Source organism: Pseudophryne corroboree, chromosome 9 (assembly GCF_028390025.1).
Source record: "Pseudophryne corroboree isolate aPseCor3 chromosome 9, aPseCor3.hap2, whole genome shotgun sequence".
In the NCBI taxonomy this organism is placed as follows: domain Eukaryota; kingdom Metazoa; phylum Chordata; class Amphibia; order Anura; family Myobatrachidae; genus Pseudophryne; species Pseudophryne corroboree.
In genome coordinates, this window is record NC_086452.1 from 106,346,592 (window position 1) to 106,369,870 (window position 23,279).

Here is a 23,279-nt window from a genome sequence, read left to right on the forward strand (position 1 = left end):
GAATTTAGAAAATTTGCTGATGAGTGGGAATTTGTCCACACTACGTCAAGTCCCCACTATCCATGCTCAAATGGGTTGGTGGAAAGTTCAGTAAAAACTGTAAACAGTCTCATGAAAAAAGCTCAAGAAGGTAAAGAAGATTTCTACAAAAGTCTTTTAATCTACCGCAGTACACCTTTACAGAATGGACTTTCTCCTGCACAAATGCTGATGGGAAGGAGGATTAGAGCAAATCTCCCGATACATGATGAACTGCTTAATACACATAACTCAGCGTTGGTCAGACTGAGTAAGGAACGTCAACAGGTGAAACAGAAACTGTTCCATGACAGGCGAACAAAAAGCTTATCTGATCTGAAATCAGGTGACCAAGTCCGTCTCAGAGATCACGAGAAAGGTATTTGGGTGCAGAAAGGTATTGTGCAAGCACAAGTAGCACCAAGATCTTATACTATACGTACAGAGCATGGAACAAAAGTAAGAAGAAATTGGGTGGATTTAAGATCTCAACCTAACCATAATGAAGACAACATGACTGAAGAATACCCTTCATCTAACATGTATGATGATCCTCCTAATGGTGAACAAACCACGATTCTAGAAAGGTCCAACATGGTCGATGAAACACAAACTGTGTATGAAAGACCCAGAAGGGAAATATGCAGACCTGAGAGACTCATTGAAACGTGTTAGATGATGTTCTTAATATGACGTTGTTAATTGTTGCATTGAAGCGTACAGGGCTTATCTTTAAAGAAAAGAGGATGTGATGTTAGTGTATTAGAATGCTTAATATTTGTAGACACTCCCTTACTAACATGTGTAAGTCTGAATGGTCCCTAGGACCAGGGGGATGCTGGGAAGTGGGTGGTCCAGTGTGCAGTGTGTCTGGAGTTGGTGATGGAATAAAACCACACAGCAATGAACTCACAAGTCTCTGTGTCCTTATGACTGGATTTACAAACATATGAACAAAACAATAACATTGCAAAGAATGTGAGCCAACTAAGGCATGAGCTCTGATGGACATCTTGATTGGTCATGTGACCAATCCAGGAAGTTCCAGCAAAGCAATGGGGGAACATGTACTAAGCAGTGATAAAGTGGAGAAGCTGCCCATGGCAACCAATCAGCTGCTTTATATATGTTTATAGTATGCAAATTATAAATGTTACATCAATGCTGATTGGTTGCCATGGGCAACTTCTCCACTGCCTCACTTTTCCACTTTTATCACTGATTAGTACATGTCCCCATAGGACCCGAGGTGTCAGTAACAGCCAGTGTCTGGTTTCCTGCCCCACATCCTCTCCGTCTGCATATAAAAAACAGCAGCGGCCCAGCTGGTCCTGACTTCTAGCTGCAGTGGTGAGACTGCCTTCCCCACCACATGTCACTGGTTTAAACTGTATGTGCTAAGTGGCACTCCCTGCACTGTGTGGTCAGCGCTGCAGCACTACTCATATAAATAATAAAGAAAAGCAATGTTTTATATATATATATATATATATATATATATATATATATAGACATTTTTCCAATAGGACAATCAGTGGCACTCAGAGACTGCAGAAGCCAAAGTTAAAGTGCAAGTGCTTTTAATCCATAACAGCAAAAGAGGGGTGGTCCAACGTTTCGGGGCGCAAACGCCCCTTTGTCAAGGTGAACAAATAGAGTTTGTTTGTTCACCTTGACAAAGGGGCGTTTGCGCCCCGAAACGTTGGACCACCCCTCTTTTGCTGTTATGGATTAAAAGCACTTGCACTTTAACTTTGGCTTCTGCAGTCTCTGAGTGCCACTGATTGTCCTATTGGAAAAATGTCTGCATACTTCTTCCAGATGGCACTGGAGCACCATTAAATGTGCAGGGTGAGTGCCGATCCGAGTACATATCCTATATATATATATATATGTATATTATGAATTGAATATGGATATAAAATAAATAAACAGTAAAGACAAATAGTTCATATTTAAAGCAAACTTCAGACACTTAAATAAGTATCATAAATACAAAACTAGCAATTAGACAAAAAAAACACTCAATAAAAGTAATTGTTGCCACTCATATGAATAGTCCCAAATTTCCAGTGTATTGGAAAAGCAGCTGTTATATATAATAATGTATAAAGTTCATACAATGTCCAGGGAATCCAAGCATCCAATAGTTCTGTAAATATTGACAATTGGACTGCTTGGAACAATAGATCATGCGGATATGGAAAAATACACTGCGGAGACTCTCAATGTATTCCCGTCAGTCTCAACACTGTGTATGCACTCACCAAAGTCTGGAGCAGCTGTGCATAGCTGCTGGTGCTCTGAATACCATATGTGTATAGCCTTCAGATCCTATGTAGTGGGGCCCAATAAAGATAATCAACTATATGGATTGAAGCAAGCAGGAGCTTCAAATGCTGGCCAGGACATCATAGTCAAATGTCCATCGGGACCAGTAGTACAAGGGGCTGTAGCAGCTTTAGGGGGTCATTCCGAGTTTATTGCTAGCTGCATTTGTTCGCAGTGCAGCAATCAGGCTAAAAAACGGCAGTTCTGCACATGCGTATGCGGCGCAATGCGCACGCGCGACGTACAGGCACAACGAACGATGTAGTTTGGCACAGGGTCTAGCGAGGCATTTCAGTCGCACTGCTTGCCGCAGAGTGATTGACATGAAGTGGGCGTTTCTGGGTGGCAACTGACCATTTCAGGGAGTGTTCGGGAAAACGCAGGTGTGGCTGGGCGAACGCTGGGTGGGTGTGTGACATCAAATCCGGAACTGAATAGTCTGAAGTGATCGCAAGCGCTAAGAAGGTTTTGAGCTACTCTGAAACTACACAAACAAATTTTGCAGGTGCTCTGCGATAAAAAAGTTTGCAATTCTGCTAAGCTAAAATACACTCCCAGTGGGCGGCGGCATAGCGTTTGCACAGCTGCTAAAAACTGCTAGCGAGCAATCAACTCGGAATGACCCCCTTAGTCGGGCAAGTGTGGCTCAATTAACAAAGAAGGTGGCCTCCTTGGAGCTCTTTGAGCAGTAGCGGATTTCCCACTATGCACGTGAGGCACATGCCTAGGGGCGGCACTTGCTGGGGGGCGGCACACCTGGCTGATAAGGGCCAGATGATTAATTTTTTTTCATTATTACAAATATATATATATATATATATATATATATATATATATAACACAAAGCTGGCAGGCTCGGCACTCACTTCTGGGCGCTAGTAACTTGCTGCGGTGCCCTCTGGGAATGTTGCCATCCAAAAATAGTCACTTTAAAGCAGCGGCACTCAGCAGTCTGATGCAGTAAAAAAAAGCCGTTTATTACGGTCCTACGCCGTTTCGGGGATAAACCCCGTCTTCAGGGACAAAACAGTACTGTTTTGTCCCTGAAGACGGGGTTTATCCCCGAAACGGAGTAGGACCGTAATAAACGGCTTTTTTTTTACTGCATCAGACTGCTGAGTGCCGCTGCTTTAAAGTGACTATATATATATATATATATATATATATACCAATTGCAAGATGATGGTGGCACTCGTAGGTCTTTGCAGTGAAAAGACTTAAGTAGCAGCAGTCAAACGACTTTCAGCCAGTCAACTTTTAATTTATTTGAATAAATTTCGTCAGGAGACTATGGCCCTCATTCCGAGTTGATCGCTCGCTTGCTGCTTTTAGCAGCAGTGCAAACGCTAAGCCGCCGCCCTATGGAAGTGTATCTAAGCTTAGCAGAAGTGCGAACGAAAGGTTAGCAGAACAGTGCTGAAATTTTTTAAAGCAGTTTCTAAGTAGCTGCAGACCTACTCCTTTCTTGCGATCACTTCAGTCTGTTTAGTTCTTGCTTTGACGTCACAAACACGCCCTGTGTTCGGCCAGCAACTCCCCCGTTTCCCCAGGCACACCTGCGTTTTTACCTGACACGCCTGCGTTTTTTAGCACACTCCCGGAAAACGGTTAGTTACCACCCAGAAACACCCTCTTCCTGTCACTCACTCACCGATCAACAGAGCGACGGAAAAGAGTCGTTCGACCTTGTGTAAAACTGCATAGTTTTTTGTGAAAGTACATCACGCATGCGCACTGCGGCCCATACGCATGCGCAGAAATGCCGATTTTTAGCCTGATCGCTACGCTGCGAACAACGGCAGCTAGCGATCAACTCGTAATGAGGGCATATGTCCTGACGAAATTTATTCAAATCTCCTATATATTAGCCCTGTGACTCTGTGGCTGGCTTTCTAACGCTGGGTGGAGTTAGCAACTCCTGACAGTCCCAGCACACCACTTAGCAGAACGGGAGCAGCAGCCATTGAATCCACCCACCAGCCCCACACAGAAGCCACCAAGGAACGGACCCACCACACCATGGAGCCCTCCCTTGATTCACCCACACCCCCAAACCCACCCTTCGCAAAACCCCTGCACCAGCTCCAAATTGCAGTCACTGACGCCCCTGCCAACCCCGGACCCCACGTCCGCTTAACGGACCAGCACACACACTGGGAAACCTAAGCCCACAGCACCGAGCCCACCCGCACAACCCCAGCAACACCTCCCACATCCAGACACGCTGCACGGCCCCGCTGTTGCACCACGGCCGCCCAGACAGCCGCAGGCAACACCACCCCCTCCCGTCAGCCACACAAACCCACCACCACCAACGGGACACACCGTCCACACCACGCACGGCCAGACAGCCGCAGCCCGCACCGCCGCTAAGCCACCCTCCGCACAATCCATCTCTCGCCTTGCAGCTGCGCCGCCTACACACTCTAACGGGAACACACCGTGCGCACCATGGACGCACAGACTGCTCCCGACCTCCACACAACCACCGCACCACCTCTCTCATCCACCCGAACCCCGGTCCACACTACCAAGGGACGCCGTCAGCACAACGGAGTCTGTGTCAAAGTGAGTTATACTTGACTTGGATGTAGTTATGCAAGCTTACGCCGCACCTCTCTCTGTACCGGCGACACGTCTCTCCCCACTCCTGCCTCCAGCTCCACATACACCAATTCACTCCCCTCCCAGCACCACACACCTGCACCCCCACCCAGCCAACAACTAGGCACACACACAGTAATAGATGCCCGGCTGCCCCTTTCACCCATCCCCCGATGTGCATACATGTGCATGCCTCCTTTTTGCCCAAAACTCCACTCGCAGGGCACTCATGTGAAGGGGGGAGGGGGGGGGGGAACAAGTTCTGCCACATATACCATGGCCTCCTCCTACCTTACACACACACACACACACACACTCTCTCTGTCTGCACACTCCTAACAACACGCACGCACCCTACACCCCCTCCAACTACAGACAAAACACCTTCCCCATCTCTACAACACCACCACCCACCAACTTTCACACCTGCCGCCATTACCCTCACACCACGATAACATACTCCAAGCACACACACACACCTTACACCAACACTCACACCCACCCAAACACCTCTCCTACACACCCCACACACCCTAAGCCCATCCCACACCCACCGTAACCCCATACCTGCCAAGCACCCACCACAAATACACCACACATCCAGCTTTCCCCCCCACAACCAAAAAAACACTCTAAATTCAACAACTGCCCCCCCTTCTATGCACACACACGAACCCCTACAAAACCCACCACCATCCACCCATCCATCACATGTCGACACACTCCACCCATGCACACCTCCAACTCCATCCCCCTAATACCCACAACCACAACTCCATCACACACTGCACGTCCTGTCACCACCCCCATCCCTCACCCCTAGACCAATACATATAAAGGCAGCTACCCACCCCCACGCTATTACACAACCACCATACATCACTACCCAACACTTTTTATTAACCCACACACACAACCACGTACCCCTCCAAAATAACACTCCTCCACCCACATTCCCTTCCACACCCGCCACAATCCAGCCCAACACCACCATACCCCTATCGCACACCCACCTCCCTCTCTACACAGCCTATGGATTCTGTCAAACCATCACAACAACAATTGGCCCACAACAGTACCCATCTCACCTACAAGCACCAATATGCCAATTGCAGCTCTCCCCCCACCAAACCTCCCAGCCACACACCACAATACCCTACACAAAGCACCCTATGCAGAAAACCCACAGCCATGCCACCTTCCAACAAACTCACACTACAGCCCACACGTACAACTCCACCAACTACTACACCTCCTAACACCTCACCCACCCCTCACCTTTAAGCCAACTCATACACTGGCCAGACTACATCCACCGTCCAGCTACACTCTGGTCACCCATCAACCACACCATTTTCTCTACACCCTGCACAATCTATGTACCCCTTTAAAAAAAAACAACCACCAAACACTGTTCCTTCACCCCCCTCCACAATGCAGCATGCAATAAATACAACACCCACCATGTACACACTCTGAGCCTAAACACGCATTAGGTCAAACCATCACAACAACAGTTACCCCATAACACTACCCGTCTACCCTACAAGCAACCACATGCACTACCCACATAATTACAGCCCCACTTCTAATAATCCACTTAACCCTTCTTACCACCACTCCAAAAACCACACAACTTTCCTCACCCTGCGCAATCCCGATCACAAGACACCACAAAACACAACTCATACCTACTATGCCCCTACCCCTAATCCACCAACATTTACACAAGTACAGCACCTATGCACCCCCTCTACCATACACAAAAACTCCATTTAAACCCCACCATACTCCAAACACACACACACACACACACACACACACACACACACACACTCCATTCAGTTTCAAACATTCACAGCCTCCACACAGGACAAACGCCACCACTGACTACACACCTACATAGGCCATTTTACACTACACCTCTACAATAGCAAACCCATCCACATGTCCCCTTCTATAACCACAAACACACCCCAAACACAACCTTCACCACCATCCCTCCCCACAAGCTGTCACAACCTACATCGCACTCCCACAGCCACACGTTAACACAACTCCACCTAACTAAACCACACCAGCAACAACAATGCCTCTGCCTCTCCAACACCCACAGCACCTCGCAAGCCCACCACCCAAACACACTACCCCCATACCTAACACACACCTTTCACAAGTACACCACCCCTCCACCAACCCATTTTCCACAAGACAACTTTACCAATCGCCACACCCCACTCACACAAAAACACCACCACTGCCCACACCAAACCTCACAATACCCTACCCCAAAATAACACAGAGCACATGTAAACCTCACCCACCCATGATCACTCACCCCTAGGACACAACATATACAGACACCGGACACCATCCACAACCCTGACCACACCTGGACATCCACGACCCATAGCATCTTGCCCTCACCCTACCCCTGCCAAACACCACTCCACCATCCACACCACCTTCACCACCCGACCCAATCCATCACATCAACAACCAAACAATAATACATACAACCCAAACGCCCATCATCCACCCACATAACCCATGTTAAACCACACCCCAATGCCACCTTCACACACAGTCACCCATCCCCCTGGCCCACACAGCCACAACTCCTACAACTTTAACACCTCCTGCCTGCTCACCCATCCCTCCCCCCAAGCCCACACCAACTATACATTACCCATCTACCTTCTGCAACGCTTCCCAATAACCACTACCCACACAATTACATCCCCACTCCAAACAATCCACTTAACCCTCCCTACCACCACTACCAAAACAACACCACTTTTTCCAACCTCAACAAACCCTATCACAGCACATCACTAAACAGCTCACATAACTATGTCCGTAGCCCTAATCCACCTAACTTTACCCAACTACAGCACCTATGCACCCCCGCGACCATACCCAACACCCCCATCTAAACCCCACCATACACCAAACCTTACACACACACACACACACACACACACACACACACACACACACACACAACCAACCTCCATTCAGTCTCAAACATTCTCATCCTCCACACAGGACACCCACCACCACTGACAACAGGTACATAGGCCATTTTGCACTGCACCTCTACAATAACAACCCCATCCACATTTCCCCTTCAATAACCACACGGACACCACACGCACAACCTTCACCACCATCTCTCCCCACAAGCTGTCACAACCTACATTGCAGTCCCACAGCCACACGTTAACACAACTCCACCTCACTAAACCACACCGGCAACAACAATGCACCTGCCTCTCCAACACCACCTCACAAGCCCACCTCCCAAACACAGTTGCCCCATACCTAGCAAACACCTTTCACAAATACACCACCCCTCCACCACTCCATTTTCAACAAAACTTTCACCACCTCCACACACCAATCACCCAAAAACACCACCACAGCACACCTCACAATACCCTCCCCAAAAATAACACACAACACAGGTAAACCTCAACCAGCCATGGCCACTCACCCCTAGGGCACAACATATACACACACTGGACAACATCCACACCCCTGTCTACAGCCGGACATCCACCACCCACACCATCTTTCCCTCACCTAGCACAATCCCCCTACCCCTACCAAACTGCACTCCACCATCCACAACACCTTCACCACCCTACCCAATCCATCACAACACCAAGCAAACAATAATACATACAACCCATGGCCCTGCCCATCCCCCACCTACCAGCACCTACCACCTCTGCCATACGCTGCACCCTCTGTCAACCTACCTTCCACCACACATTTTGCAGTCAACACACACCACTTCCATTCCCCTACCCCATTTCCAAAGGCCCCTCAGTCAACCCTCCACCAGTAGGAACCATGTTCAGACCACATTTTACACACCTGCAAACCAAGAACCCAGCCACAGGCCACTTTTACAACCAAACATCCTCCACACGCACCATCTTCAACACCATCCACCCCCAAAAGCTGTCAATCCCTACATCATAACACAACTACTGCATCGCTACACACCTGCACCACACTCTTCCCCACACACAACACAACCACCTGGCCAACCCTCACCGCACTAGAACACCCCCCCACAAATCTACACCATACCTACCACCCATCTAACACTAATACACCACCCCGCCAACACCCCACACATTTCTACACAGCCTTCCACATCCACTTACCCCCTCCCCTACACACACCTCACCCCCAATATCCACCCACAGTGGCCATGTGTCACTCAACCACCCATGACACCTTACAACACCCTCCACCATCCCCTTGGACCCCACACCCACTACTCCACCAAATCCTAAGTCTCCTGTTCCCTACGCCATGCATCACTGCTAGCCCCAAGCATACACACCCAACGGCACCCATCCACAATCCTGCCTCATCATCCACAGCCCACACCAATTACCGCTCACAACCACCACTCCACCCACCACTCTCCCTTCAACAGGCTCCAGACTCCACATAAAAACCCTATACAAACTATCACATACATCCTGTGCCCCTCACCATAAGCCTCAATAACCTCTGTTCACCCACTCACAAGACCCTGCACCCCATTCATCATCACATTCCCTTTTGGCATACTACATTTACCCACAAACTAAATTCCCATTCCACCAATACAAAATATACAACTACTATTCTACACCGTCAATTTTCAGTAGAGATTACGGGGGCGTAGCCCCTTACGACGGTGTGAAGAGCGCCCGTAGGGCGCGATGAATCACCTAGTAATGAAATGTTGACTGCTGCTACTTAAGTCCTTTCACTGCAAAGACCTGTGAGTGCCACCATCATCTTGCAATTGGTATTTACAATCTACTGGATGGCACCGGGGCAATCATTATTTTCAAGTAAGGAGTGCCAGTCATTCTTTCTATATATATGTATACAGTATATATATTTTATTTAGCAAATGACGGGGGTAAGAAAATGAGCAGTAAATTGTGCTCCAGGAGTTGGTAGTAGGGTAAGGTTGAGGCTGCTTTTGTGGTCTCAAGGCATCCAGACTGAGACCCGAAATGAAGGGGGCAATGACGTGATGGGGGGGGGGGGAGGCGGCAGTCAATAATGTGCCTAGGGGCGGCCTGACCCCTAAATTCGGCCCTGGCTGTAAGTGTCTATAGGAATCCATACACATGTAATGCATTTCTCTACACCAGGCAGCTTATTCAAGAAGCTGGCTGGTGCAGAGAAACGCATTGAAAGTGTAGAAATCATTAAAATCATCAAAAAGTGCTATATATGAAAATGTGCTTTTTTTTGGGGGGTGGCGGGGGTTGTAGAGTGCCTTTTTTTATATTGAAAACCACACAACACAATTGGTAATGCTGCTTTGTGTTCCCTTGTATTTCTACTATTTCCATACTAACCTCATGTTATTTTTTAGCCTCAAACACGGATGAGCCAAGATCCCCAAGATATGACCCACTGCAAACAGATGATGATGGGACGTTTCCTTTGCATCTGTATTCTGGCCCACCACCACAGGTCCATACTCCAAGCCCAGCCAGCAATGACCTGCATGAGCCAACCGCACAAGCACTGTTGAAGCTGCCACTGACTTCCTGAACTCCATGTCTTCAATCCATCAGCGTCACGTGCCACTGTTAAGGTCCATACACAATAGACGATGTCGCTCTGTGAGCGACGTCATCTAATGTTTCCCCTCCTGGGCCGGCCGGCCGGTCGGCGGCCGACTGTACACACTGAGCCATATGACCGCTCATATCGCTCAGTGATGTCATGCCTCCGCCAGCCCTGCATGCAGGTCATGGACGACAGTCCAGATCCAGCATGCATGCACTGCCAACAGCGTCGATTGTTGCCGACCCGTGGGGCTGCGCATCGGTCGTCGCTGGCGGCATACACACCTGGCGATAAAATGAGCGATCTCGCTCAGGGAGGGGGAAAATGAGCGACATCGCTCATTTTATCGCCAAGTGTGTATGGGCCTTTAGACACAGAAATGAAGCATTTGACACAAAAATGTCGACAGTTGCAAAAAACGTGACAGTACCCTTACGCAAATTAATGCTAAGTTCATGCTGTTAAATTAAAATGTCATGCAGCTCAACACCAATTTGGCACAGAGTTTTCCAGTAATGACCAGGATGTTAGAGGCACAAACCCAGTCAAATTTGGCCTTTCAAAAATATGTCATTCATCTCTCTGAAGGCCAAAACAATTTACTAAGGGAAAGTAATGCAAATGTATCAATCTTAGCACAACAAACTGTTGGTGGCCTCCCTGAGGCATCAAGTTGGCCCAGTAGTAGTAGTAGTGCCCATCCCTCACCAGCACCAACACTCCCCAGGCATGGAACCCCTACTAGAGGAGGTGGTACTGGTTCTTGCCACTCCTCATCCCCCCCCCCCATCCCCAGCCATACACCTAAAAGGAGACATAGGCCCTCATTCCGAGTTGTTCGCTCGCTAGCTGCTTTTAGCAGCATTGCACACGCTAGGCCGCCGCCCTCTGGGAGTGTATCTTAGCTTAGCAGAATTGCGAACGAAAGATTAGCAGAATTGCGAATAGAAATTTCTTAGCAGTTTCTGAGTAGCTCCAGACTTACTCCTACATTGCGATCAGTTCAGTCAGTTTCGTTCCTGGTTTGACGTCACAAACACACCCAGCGTTCGCCCAGACACTCCCCCGTTTCTTCATACACTCCCGCTTTTTTCCCAGAAACGCCAGCGTTTTTTCGCACACTCCCATAAAACGGCCAGCTTCCGCCCAGAAACACCCACTTCCTGTCAATCACACTACGATCACCAGAACGATGAAAAATCCTCGTTATGCCGTGAGTAAAATACCTAACTTTTGTGTAAAATAACTAAGCGCATGCGCTCTGCGAGCCTTGCGCATGCGCAGTAAGCGACTAATCGCAATATAGCGAAAATCGGCAACGAGCGAACAACTCGGAATGACCCCCATTGAGTCATTATTTGACATTTGCCACAAAAACACTTGTTTGCTATACAACATTCTTTAGCAGTCATTTATTTGCTTAAACAAAAGCAGTGTTTATTTTGTAGTTTATGAATTACTTTCAAAATCATTTGTGTAAAAATTGTTCTGGTGTTTACAAACAAATGTTTCAACAATGCTGTATACTAAGCATTGTATGAAATGTGAATGTGATGCAATGTTTGAGGCATTGAAGTATTTGTTTGCCTGTATTTTTTTTGAATTCTTTATATTGGTCCTTTACAGGTATTTGTATGCTGGAATAAGCATTCTTGGTTGTTTTGTTCAGCTGCCCACATTCCTATGTTTCATTGTTATTGTATGGGTACAAACAGCCACATTTATTGCTCTTTGTATTTGAAGCCTAATTCTGTATTCATTTACATTGATAAACTCCACTTTAATGTGATCGGTGCAACATTACTTTGTGGTCTACACTAAATAAAACCTGGTGAAACTCATTTTTGGATTTGGGTGCAATTTTTTTAGTGTGAATCTTTTTCACATGCAGTTACTTCTTTGGAAACATTATGTAAATGAAAGAAGTGGAAATTGATTTTGTGTACTTTGCATCACAAATGGGCAGTACGGATGGTGTAATGGTTAGCATTACTGCCTCACAGTACTGAGGTCATGGTTTAGATTACCACCATGGCCCTAACTGTGAGGAGTGTATATTCCTCCCGTACTTGCATGGGTTTCCTCTGGGTACTCCGGTTTCTGCCCACAACCCCAAAAATATACTGGTAGGTTAATTGGCTTCCAACAAAACTAACCCTAGTGTGAATGTGTCTGTGTGTATATGTGATAGGGAATATAGGGGGTCATTCCGAGTTGTTCGCTAGCTGCCATTGTTCGCAGCGCAGCGATCAGGCTAAAAATCGGCAGTTCTGCGCATGCGTATGCGCGACGTACGGGTACAAAGTCCTTTGTGGTTTTGCACAGGTTCTAGCGAAGCTTTCAGTCGCACGGCAGAACGCAGGGAGATTGACATGAAGTGGGCATTTCTGGGTGGCAACCAACCGTTTTTAGGGAGTGCTTAGAAAAACGCAGGCTGGGCGAATGTTGGACGGGTGTGTGACGTCAAAAGCCGCCCCTCCATCATTAGAATCAACGCACACGAAGAGTAACTACAGGGCTGGTCTTGTTTTGCACAAAAAGATTTTGCAGGCGCTCTGCTGCACAAGCGTTCGCACTTCTGCAAAGCGGAAATACACTCCCCAGTGGGCGGCCACAAAGAGTTTGCATGGCTTCTAAAAGTAGCTAGCGAGCGATCAACTCGGAATGACCCCCCTAGATAGTAAACTCCACCGGGAAAGGGACTGATGTGAATGGGCAAAAATAAACATTCTCTGTGAAGTGCTGAAGAATATGTGTGTGCTATATAAGTAACTAATAATAATAATAATAATAATAATAATAATAATAAATGTGTAGTATACTGACATACCATTGTAAGTGTATGTTAATTTTTGACTATATGACATGGGTAATGGTAAGCTCATTTTCAGTACTGGCCACAGTTTTTAGGTGAAAATAAATGTTTTGCAGTGGCTGCAGATGAAATTGTTCATTTGTAGGAACCCCTTTTTTAGTTCTTTTGAGATTGCAATGTTGTGTGATACTTACTGCAAAGTAGTTGGTTATCAACGATGACCTAACTTGCTTCACACTCTCTGTGCTCACAGTCGCCAGATGAAAGATAGCCCTGCCTGCTCTCTGTGTGTTGCATAATCCGAGGGGAGGTGATTAATTTAGGCACAGATTATGCAACACCCTACAGCAGCATTCAATTTCACAGATCTTATCAATACTATACACCTTAGTCCCTGACGATCTATCAAGACAACAGAACCTAGATTTTAATAGTCCAAATGTATGTTCTATCATAGATCGAGTGGACTTATGTGTATCATTATATTTATGCTCTGCAGGACTCTCAGGAAGCGACAATGGAGTCCGAAGCCAGGAGAAACATCCAGACGCTGAGTCCCCTGTTAAAAAAGTGACAGTTATTATCATGAGTACATTTGTAGGTGCGTATTGATGAAGCAAACAGAGGAATGTGTGCTTACCAGTCAGCCATCCCTCCCTCATTTTTCATGCCTCAAACTTTGCATAAGGCAATGACTGTCTGAGGATAAAGTAGTCATGGCATGAGCCAGGATAGCCAACCACAATGCTCATGAATTTTGGTTTACATTATAAACCACCTGAACACTGGTGAAATAGCGGTGGTGGCGATTCAGAAACACGTGTGCTCTTGACCTAGGTGGTCTCAGCTCAATGTGCATGTAGTCTGTAGCACCCAGGATATTTGGCAGGTCTGCTATCTTATAAAAAGATCACCTGACATCATGCCACTGTGACTCCTGGCTAGGGAAGCAGATATAGGTGCTGGAGAGGGTCTTGATTGCGGCAAGGACTTGGCCCATGTAGCGAGCGAGGGTGGGTTGAGAGATGCCTACCACCCTCCCCATGACTGACTGAAAGCTCCAAGAAGCCAATAAATGCAGAACAGTCATCAGTTTGTGTAAGCCTGATAAGGCTCATGACTGTGCAGTGTCTCGTTCAAGATAAGTTTTGAGAAGGTCAAACAGGTGCATTACATTGTTGCAATCAAGGCGGAACATCTGTATGACCTCATCATCAGACAGTGCATTGAGCTTCAACCGCCCACGGAAGAACCTAGGCCTATGTAGGCTCTGCAGCACCCCTACCTGCTGGTTCCACTGTTCTGTTTCTTGCTCTTGGACCCTTTCAGTCAGCTGGTGCAGGCCAAACGAAGCCACTGCATGTGTACAGGCTACTCCATAACCTGCATATACCATGGCTGATAGGAGAAGGAGAATGTAGCATGTGAGCTGGTGGGCTTTTATTAGCATTCTGATTGGTTTAGTGTTAAGTACAATGGATTTCACGTTCCTATTTTTGGTAGTGGTGCATTGAGGTGCGTTTTTTGCAGAAGGTTTTTGTGAGTTTTCTGGGACTTTGGTGGCGCTTTTGATGAGACTTGTTTTATGTGAACACGCTGAGAAAAACAGTGCATTGATTTAGTGCATTGAGGTGCGACTTTGTCACGATTTTGCTGTGAAGTGCATTGTCGTGAATTTGCGGTGGAAGAGCATTTCACGTGAGTTTTTGTTGCAAATAATTCATTAGCAAATTACTGATTAGCAAAATCATGGTTTATTCACAAAAGAGACGAAAATCACCCAAAATCGTCCGTTATTAAATTTCCCCCTAATTGTCACTATTTACGGAACTATTGAATGCTTGGATTACCTGAACATTGTATGAACTTTGCATATGTGGTAAACAGCTAATTTTCCACTTCACTGTGCCTATACATGTGTGCTTAGGGTTTCCGTTACCGGCATTGTGCAACATGGGGGAGTGGCTACAATGATGTGAATCACTGTGAATACCGTCAACAGACCCCCCAGACTGCCCACTTTGGAAGGGTATAACCCGGGAGTGGCATGCACCTCCCTTGTGACTCCACTGGTGCCTACTCTCTTGGAATGTCAGGAGACTTCAGTATTTTGGAAGAGTAGACAACTCTCCTACATCCTGTTCACTTCTAATGTGAACTAGCAGGGCACGATGACCACCAATTTGCTGTGAAATGCATCATTGTGAAATGTTAGCAATGCAGTGACCCACAATAACATAGTGGTTAGCATTGTTACACTGAGGTCATGAGTTTAATAGTTGACCAGAAGCATATATGTGTGGAGTTTATATGTTCTCCCTGTGTTTTGTGGGTAGCCACCACATGCTCCAATTTGTCCCTATACTGCAATTCTGCATCATCTCCATCATGTAACACATTTGTATTGTATTTTGTTAATAATAAAGAGACTACCTTTTCCTCAGCTCTAAGCCACATGGAAATAAATAAGGATGTCACTGCTTAGCATATATGTGTGGAGTTTACATGTTCTCTCTGTGTGTTGTGGATAACCAACACATGCTCCAATTTGTCCCTACCCTGCAATTCTGCTGTATCCCCATCATGTAAAACATTTGTATTCTATATTGTTAATAATAAAGAGACTACCTTTTCCTCAGCTCTAAGCAAAAGAGAAATACAAAAGGATGCTGCTTAGCAAAGTTCTGCATATGCAAATGTACACTTAGTAAAACGCTCTGTACCCAAGACATAAGACGTACCAAAGACTCAATTGCAAAGACTGTAGAAGTTTTCTCTCTAGCACGTTTCACATGGTGGATTACAAACAAATCACACACTGGAATCTTAAGGGTCAATCAAGTGGTGCCAGCATGGATGCTAGAGAAACTACTGACTGACAAAACAGGAAAAAAGTGACATCTTAATGCGTATACTTTATAGCACATATTTGGCAGATAAGCGATGCGAAACTGCAGGCAGCTTCAGGGCACCGTTATTGTTCATGGGCAGCACTTAACTGGTTAAGAGAGGTCTGTCACAGAACCGACTCTTTGATCAGTATCAGGAGGAGCACATTGTTCTGGTAAAATGATTGTGACACAATTAGAACAGCTGGCAGATCGGCCTGCACAGAGCAGCGTTCCTTGAGATGGGGTAATCCATCACTTCATAGCGACACCACAGTCCCTTAGCCGGCTCTTTCTTAATTGCTATATCTCCAGAATTTAGGGGATTATTATGCCGTGTTCTCTGAGTTTAAGCTTTTATTCGTTAAATAATGTCACTGAGATTACCAGTGACCAAATGTCAATGTGATTTATTTCTACTTTACTTTTTTTCTTTTTGTGCTATAGTAATCAATAAAGGCCAAAAAACACAGTGATGCAGTAGAAGTGTTTCGGTATTATTCATTAATAAATATATGAATAGTATGCATATCAATATGTGAGTGTGTTGTTGATATTGCATCTAAATTCCCTGTCTACCTCACTGCAAGCTAATGTATACTTTCCAACATTCTAGCTCTGGGAGAGAGCAGCCAGATTGGCACAGCAAGGGGTGTGGTGGAGCATAGGTGGGTGGTGCAGGGGGTGTGATAGTGTGATTACGTTATCATGGCCCTACCCCCTGATTTATAATGCCATAATGCCAGCATTACTGGCATTAAAAAGCAGGTGATTTGGCCACAATTACATGTTCCGGCACAAAGTAGGCGGAACCATGTTGACAGCAGGCAGCTGCGAGAAACTCGGAGCACCACCTGAAATTCAGAGGCCTCCCGGCATTCTGGGAGAGCAGGCAAGCATGAACTAATTGCATCCGTTATCAGTCAAATAATGCAATGTCCTTCAAAAAGCTTGCTTATACTTGCCTACTTACCAGAACATCTGGGAGCTCCTGAATTTTGGGCAAATAGAAAGAGTTGGGTATGACTATGAGCTTATGGGGAGGCTTGGACTACACACCCTAATTCTAAACTTCATTAGATGTGCTACTATGCTGAGACTTGTAGTTCCATACAGAAAAAAAGAGAAATGCATGTGCACACTCTAAACACAGCTAATCAGAATAATTATAATAAACTCTGCAATATAAGATAGCATAAATTTGAGGTGCTTAGCATAATTTTGCCCCAAAACCTGGGCCCACCAACTGCGACCAGGTGACCTATTCTAGAGGGTCTGGGGTGGTTGGCTTGTGCTGGCCTGGGGGCCTTTTGCTGTAGACTTGAACCTTAGTGTTAGGGACCCACCAGATGAGGTCACCTGGTCGCAGTTGTTTGGTTCATATTTGTAGCCAAAACTACGCTAAGCACCTCAAATTTACTCTACGTTGTATTGCAGAGTTGATTATAATTACTCTGATTAGTAGTTTTTAGTATTTAGAGTATGCACCTGCATTTTCTCTTTTATCTGTATGAATATGAGCTTACTGACATAGTATTGCATTGTATGATTTAAGTAAAAAAATGCATCACATTATCAAATCATTATGACAAATATCTTTTCAATTACTGTATCTAGAGCTAGTACTTTATGCATATGGATGTAAAACTATTTATAGGAGAACTTTTATGTAAAACATTATAGGTTTAATTAACAAAACTTTTAAATACATTTTTAATATGGCGTGAAAAACAGGCAATCATTTAATAATGCAATTTACACTCAAGGACAATTTTTGTTTCATTTATTTTGCATTTATTACATAAAAATAGTTCAACCAAAGTTCAACAAAGCACAGATATAACAACAATTTAACTGATTAAATCGGTTTTTATTTTACTGTCTCTATTTGTATATTTTTGTCTGTGGAAACTAACTTATACACTTCTGGTCAGAGCTTATCAATTTTTTGGAAATACAGTAGGCCTCATAAACTGTCATTTCTTATCACCGCATGTCACAGCAACAAGTAATGATTTTCCCTTTCAATTTTTTAAAAAGCTCTTGACGGGATATCAGCTCCGAAGTATGAGAGGGAGAAGGATGGCTGCCGGGGAAGATTGGAAGACAACAATTCATTCCTAGACACAAAGAGGTTGATGGTGTAAGCTAATGGAACCAAGCAAATAGGACCAGATAACAATCCCCATTGAGAACAATGGGAACTGCAGTCTGCTGTGTTATGGGGGGTACACACGGAGAGATCCGTGTTTAAAATCTAAGCAATCTGACTAGATTGCTTAGATTTTAAGCATGGACCTGTAGTGTGTATGTCCCCCAGCGATAGCGATGCACGGCCTCGCGCATCGCTATCGCCGGTGCTAGATTGAGCCTGCATGCAGGCTCAATCTAGCGGGTCACTCACTTCAGCGCTGTGTAAAGTGAGCGGACCCTCGTTGTCGTCCCCCCTCACTCAGCACATCACGCTGTGCTGAGCAGGGAGAGAGATGTGTGCTGAGCGGTCTGTGTTAAGATCGCTCAGCACACATCTCTCCCGTCAGTACTGGCCTTTAGTTTGCCTAATGCAGGGGATGTCTCTGTCATCTTCTGCATTGGCCGATTCTTAAGTAGTGTGTAAGCCCCTTTGTCACAGAATGTATTTGCTAACATCAGTAAAGAACCCATAGGCGTTAGAGATTTATATTGGTGCACCAAACAGCTACTGTACTGAAGTAAACACATTCCTTATTACTTAAGTGCAGGGCTTAAAGTGGTCCTTGTGAGGTGGTGGAACTCATGGAGGAGGACCATGGAGTCACCAGGACCTGAGGAAGGAGTAGGTGGCTGCAGCTCATCAGTAACACTGATGGAACTCAGTTCCACCTCGTTTTCCCCCACTTTAACCCCTGCTTAGGTGTGTCTTTCCCACATTAGAAAGTACAAATAGATTAAGCCCAACCAGTTGCGGCTCTAGTGGCAAGTTTTGTTGGGAATGATGTGTGTGCAGGTGTTGTTATTTGCACAGTTATATAGCCGCATACCAGCAGATGATTCAAACCATGAACAGCCCACTAACTTAACCAGTGGTATTGGTTTATTGAAGTATAACAGGTAGAGCCATGACACTCTGTATACACCCTGTTTCTCATATATCAAAGCTTTGAGCAAAGTGGGATTCTATACAGCTCAACAGTCGGTGAATGTATGCTGCTTGCAGGTAGTGGTGCAGGGTTGTTGGGACGGTGTTTTATCAGGTAATCATCAGGTCTCTCTGGAGCTAAGTGGAAGACTTTGGTCCCCACAATGTAACTTCTCACACAGTACTAACTAATTACTGTATTTACCAGATGGCTGCAGCACATATGCAGTAAATACATCAGGTTGGAGGACAGACCTCCCTGGGTTTAAGTGCCTAGCATGTATGCACAGTTGGGAGAGCAGGCGCACACTGCTTTCTACAAGTTTATTGTCAGCCGCTATGACTGCCCTCCGCAGCATGATTGTGAGGAGTGGTAACTTGTACTGTACCATAGTTGCCTACCCTCCCGCATTCTACAGGAGACTCCCTGAAATAGTAGCAATCTCCCTGACTCCCTGTATAGACCAGCAATCTCCCTGATTGCATCTTACCCCCATTATGTACTTGTTACATTCTTGGAGATAAAAAAAGAGATCAGAGATACATACATTCAAATGGGATCATCAGTGCCATTCCCTGTATTGGTTATAGGGCACAATGATCCCTATGGCTACATGCATTTTAAATAAGGTTTATCGTGACCAGGGCCGTAACTACGTGTGTGCCAAGTGAGCTTGGCACACACCGCAGTTGCCCTGAGGGCGCACGGCCAGCGGCATGTAATGAGTCAAATTGACTCATTACATTTACATGCCGCCTGTTCTGTGCTGTACGCCGCCGCGCTGTGGAGGGAGAAGAGAGCAGCGCCGGGCAGGTGAGAAGGAGGAGGACGGAGGGGGACTGGAGCCGCAGCAGCGCTATTTCATTGGTAGTAAGCGCCGCTGCAGCAGCCCCCTCTCCTTCCGTATTGGCTGCCCTGCGCTGCTGTGGATGCTGGGATGTGGTTCCTCTATCCCAGCATCCACAGAAGCGCCAGGCAGCCAATACAGAAGAAGAGGGGACTGCTGCAGCGGCGGTTGCTACCAATTACATAGCGCTGCTGCGGCTCCAGTCCCCCTCCCTCCTCCTCCTTCTCACCTGCCTGCACCGAGGAAGCTGCACGAGGAGCCTGTCAGCGGGGAGATGGTAAGTATCTCTCTCTCTCTCTCTCTCTCTCTCTCTCGGACACCGTCTGCCATAATGTGTAAAAAGGGGGCCTGGCTGCCGCAATGTGTAAAAAGGGCGACTGGCTGCCGCAATGTGTAAAAAGGGGGCCTGGCTGCCGCAATGTGTAAAAAGGGGGACTGGCTGCCGCAATGTGTAAAAAGGGGGACTGGCTGCCGTAATGTGTAAAAAGGAGGACCGGCTGCCGCAATGTGTAAAAAGGGGTACACCATCTGCCGGAAAATGTAAAAAGGGGGCCTGGCTGCCGCAATGTGTAAAAAGGGGACTGGCTGCCGCAATGTGTAAAAAGGGGGACTGGCTTCCGCAATGTGTAAAAAGGGGGGCTGGCTGCCGCAATGTGTAAAAAGGGGGACTGGCTGCCGCAATGTGTAAAAAGGGGGAATGGCTGCCGCACTGTGTAAACGCTCCATACCATATCTGTGCTCAGTGTGCTGCATAATATATCTGTGCTGAGTGCTCACACTGCTTAATTGTGGGGACTGGGGAGCAGCTATAGCAGGAGTACAGTGCAGAGTTTTGCTGACAGTGACCACCAGTATACGTTGTCTGCCTGAAAAAAACTCCATATCTGTGCTCAGTGTGCTGCTTTATTGTGGGGACTGGGGACCACCAGTATAATTAATATTATATAGGAGGAGTACAGTGCAGAGTGCACTGCTGTACCTACCTCTGTGTCGTCATCCATTAAGTATACTATCCATCTACATTCTATACCTGTGGTGCATTTTAGTTTTGCAGTTTGCTGACAGTGTCCACCAGTATACTATATATAGCAGTACGGTAGGCCACTGCGGTACCTACCTCTGTGTCGTCACTCGTCATCCATTAAGTATACTATCCATCTACATTCTATACCTGTGGTGCATTTTAGTTTTGCAGTTTGCTGACAGTGTCCACCAGTATACCATATATAGCAGTACGGTAGGCCACTGCTGTACCTACCTCTGTGTCGTCACTCGTCATCCATTAAGTATACTATCCATCTACATTATTTAACTGTGGTGCATTTTAGTTTTGCAGTTTGCTGACAGTGTCCACCAGTATACTATATATAGCAATACGGTAGGCCACTGCTGTACCTACCTCTGTGTCGTCACTCGTCATCCATTAAGTATACTATCCATCTACATTCTATACCTGTGGTGCATTTTAGTTTTGCAGTTTGCTGACAGTGTCCACCAGTATACTATATATAGCAGTACGGTAGGCCACTGCTTACCTACCTCTGTGTCGTCACTCGTCATCCATTAAGTATACTATCCATCTACATTCTATACCTGTGGTGCATTTTAGTTTTGCAGTTTGCTGACAGTGTCCACCAGTATACTATATATAGCACTACGGTAGGCCACTGCTGTGTACCTACCTCTGTGTCGTCACTCGTCATCCATTAAGTATACTATCCATCTACATTCTATACCTGTGGTGCATTTTAGTTTTGCAGTTTGCTGACAGTGTCCACCAGTATACTATATATAGCAGTATGGTAGGCCACTGCTGTGTACCTACCTCTGTGTCGTCACTCGTCATCCATTAAGTATACTATCCATCTACATTCTATACCTGTGGTGCATTTTAGTTTTGAAGTTTGCTGACAGTGTCCACCAGTATACTATATATAGCAGTACGGTAGGCCACTGCTGTACCTACCTCTGTGTCGTCACTCGTCATCCATTTAGTATACTATCCATCTACATTCTATACCTGTGGTGCATTTTAGTTTTGCAGTTTGCTGACAGAGTCCACCAGTATACTATATATAGCAGTACGGTAGACCACTGCTGTGTACCTACCTCTGTGTCGTCACTCGTCATCCATTAAGTATACTATCCATCTACATTCTATACCTGTGGTGCATTTTAGTTTTGCAGTTTGCTGACAGTGTCCACCAGTATACTATATATAGCAGTACGGTAGGCCACTGCTGTACCTACCTCTGTTTCGTCACTCGTCATCCATTAAGTATACTATCCATCTACATTCATATACATATAAACTTGCCAATATGCCATTTACGACACGGAGTGGCAAGGAACGGCTGAGGCCCTGGCCTATGTTCATGGCTAGTGGTTCAGCTTCACATGAGGATGGAAGCACTCATCCTCTCGCTAGAGAAAAGAAAAGACTTAAGCTGGCAAAAGCACAGCAAAGAACTGTGCGTTCTTCTAAATCACAAATCCCCAAGGAGAGTCCAATTGTGTCGGTTGCGATGCCTGACCTTCCCAACACTGGACGGGAAGAGCTTGCGCCTTCCACCATTTGCACGCCCCCTGCAAGTGCTGTAAGGAGCACCCGCAGTCCAGTTCCTGATAGTCAAATTGAAGATGTCACTGTTGAAGTACACCAGGATGAGGATATGGGTGTTGCTGGCGCTGGGAGGAAATTGACAAGGAGGATTCTGATGGTGAGGTGGTTTGTTTAAGTCAGGCACCCGGGGAGACACCTGTTGTCCGTGGGAGGAATATGGCCATTGACATGCCTGGTCAAAATACAAAAAAAATCAGCTCTTCGGTGTGGAATTATTTCAACACAAATGCGGACAACAGGTGTCAAGCCGTGTGTTGCCTTTGTCAAGCTGTAATAAGTAGGGGTAAGGACGTTAACCACCTCGGAACATCCTCCCTTATACGTCACCTGCAGCGCATTCATCATAAGTCAGTGACAAGTTCAAAAACTTTGGGTGACAGCGGAAGCAGTCCACTGACCACTAAATCCCTTCCTCTTGTAACCAAGCTCCTGCAAA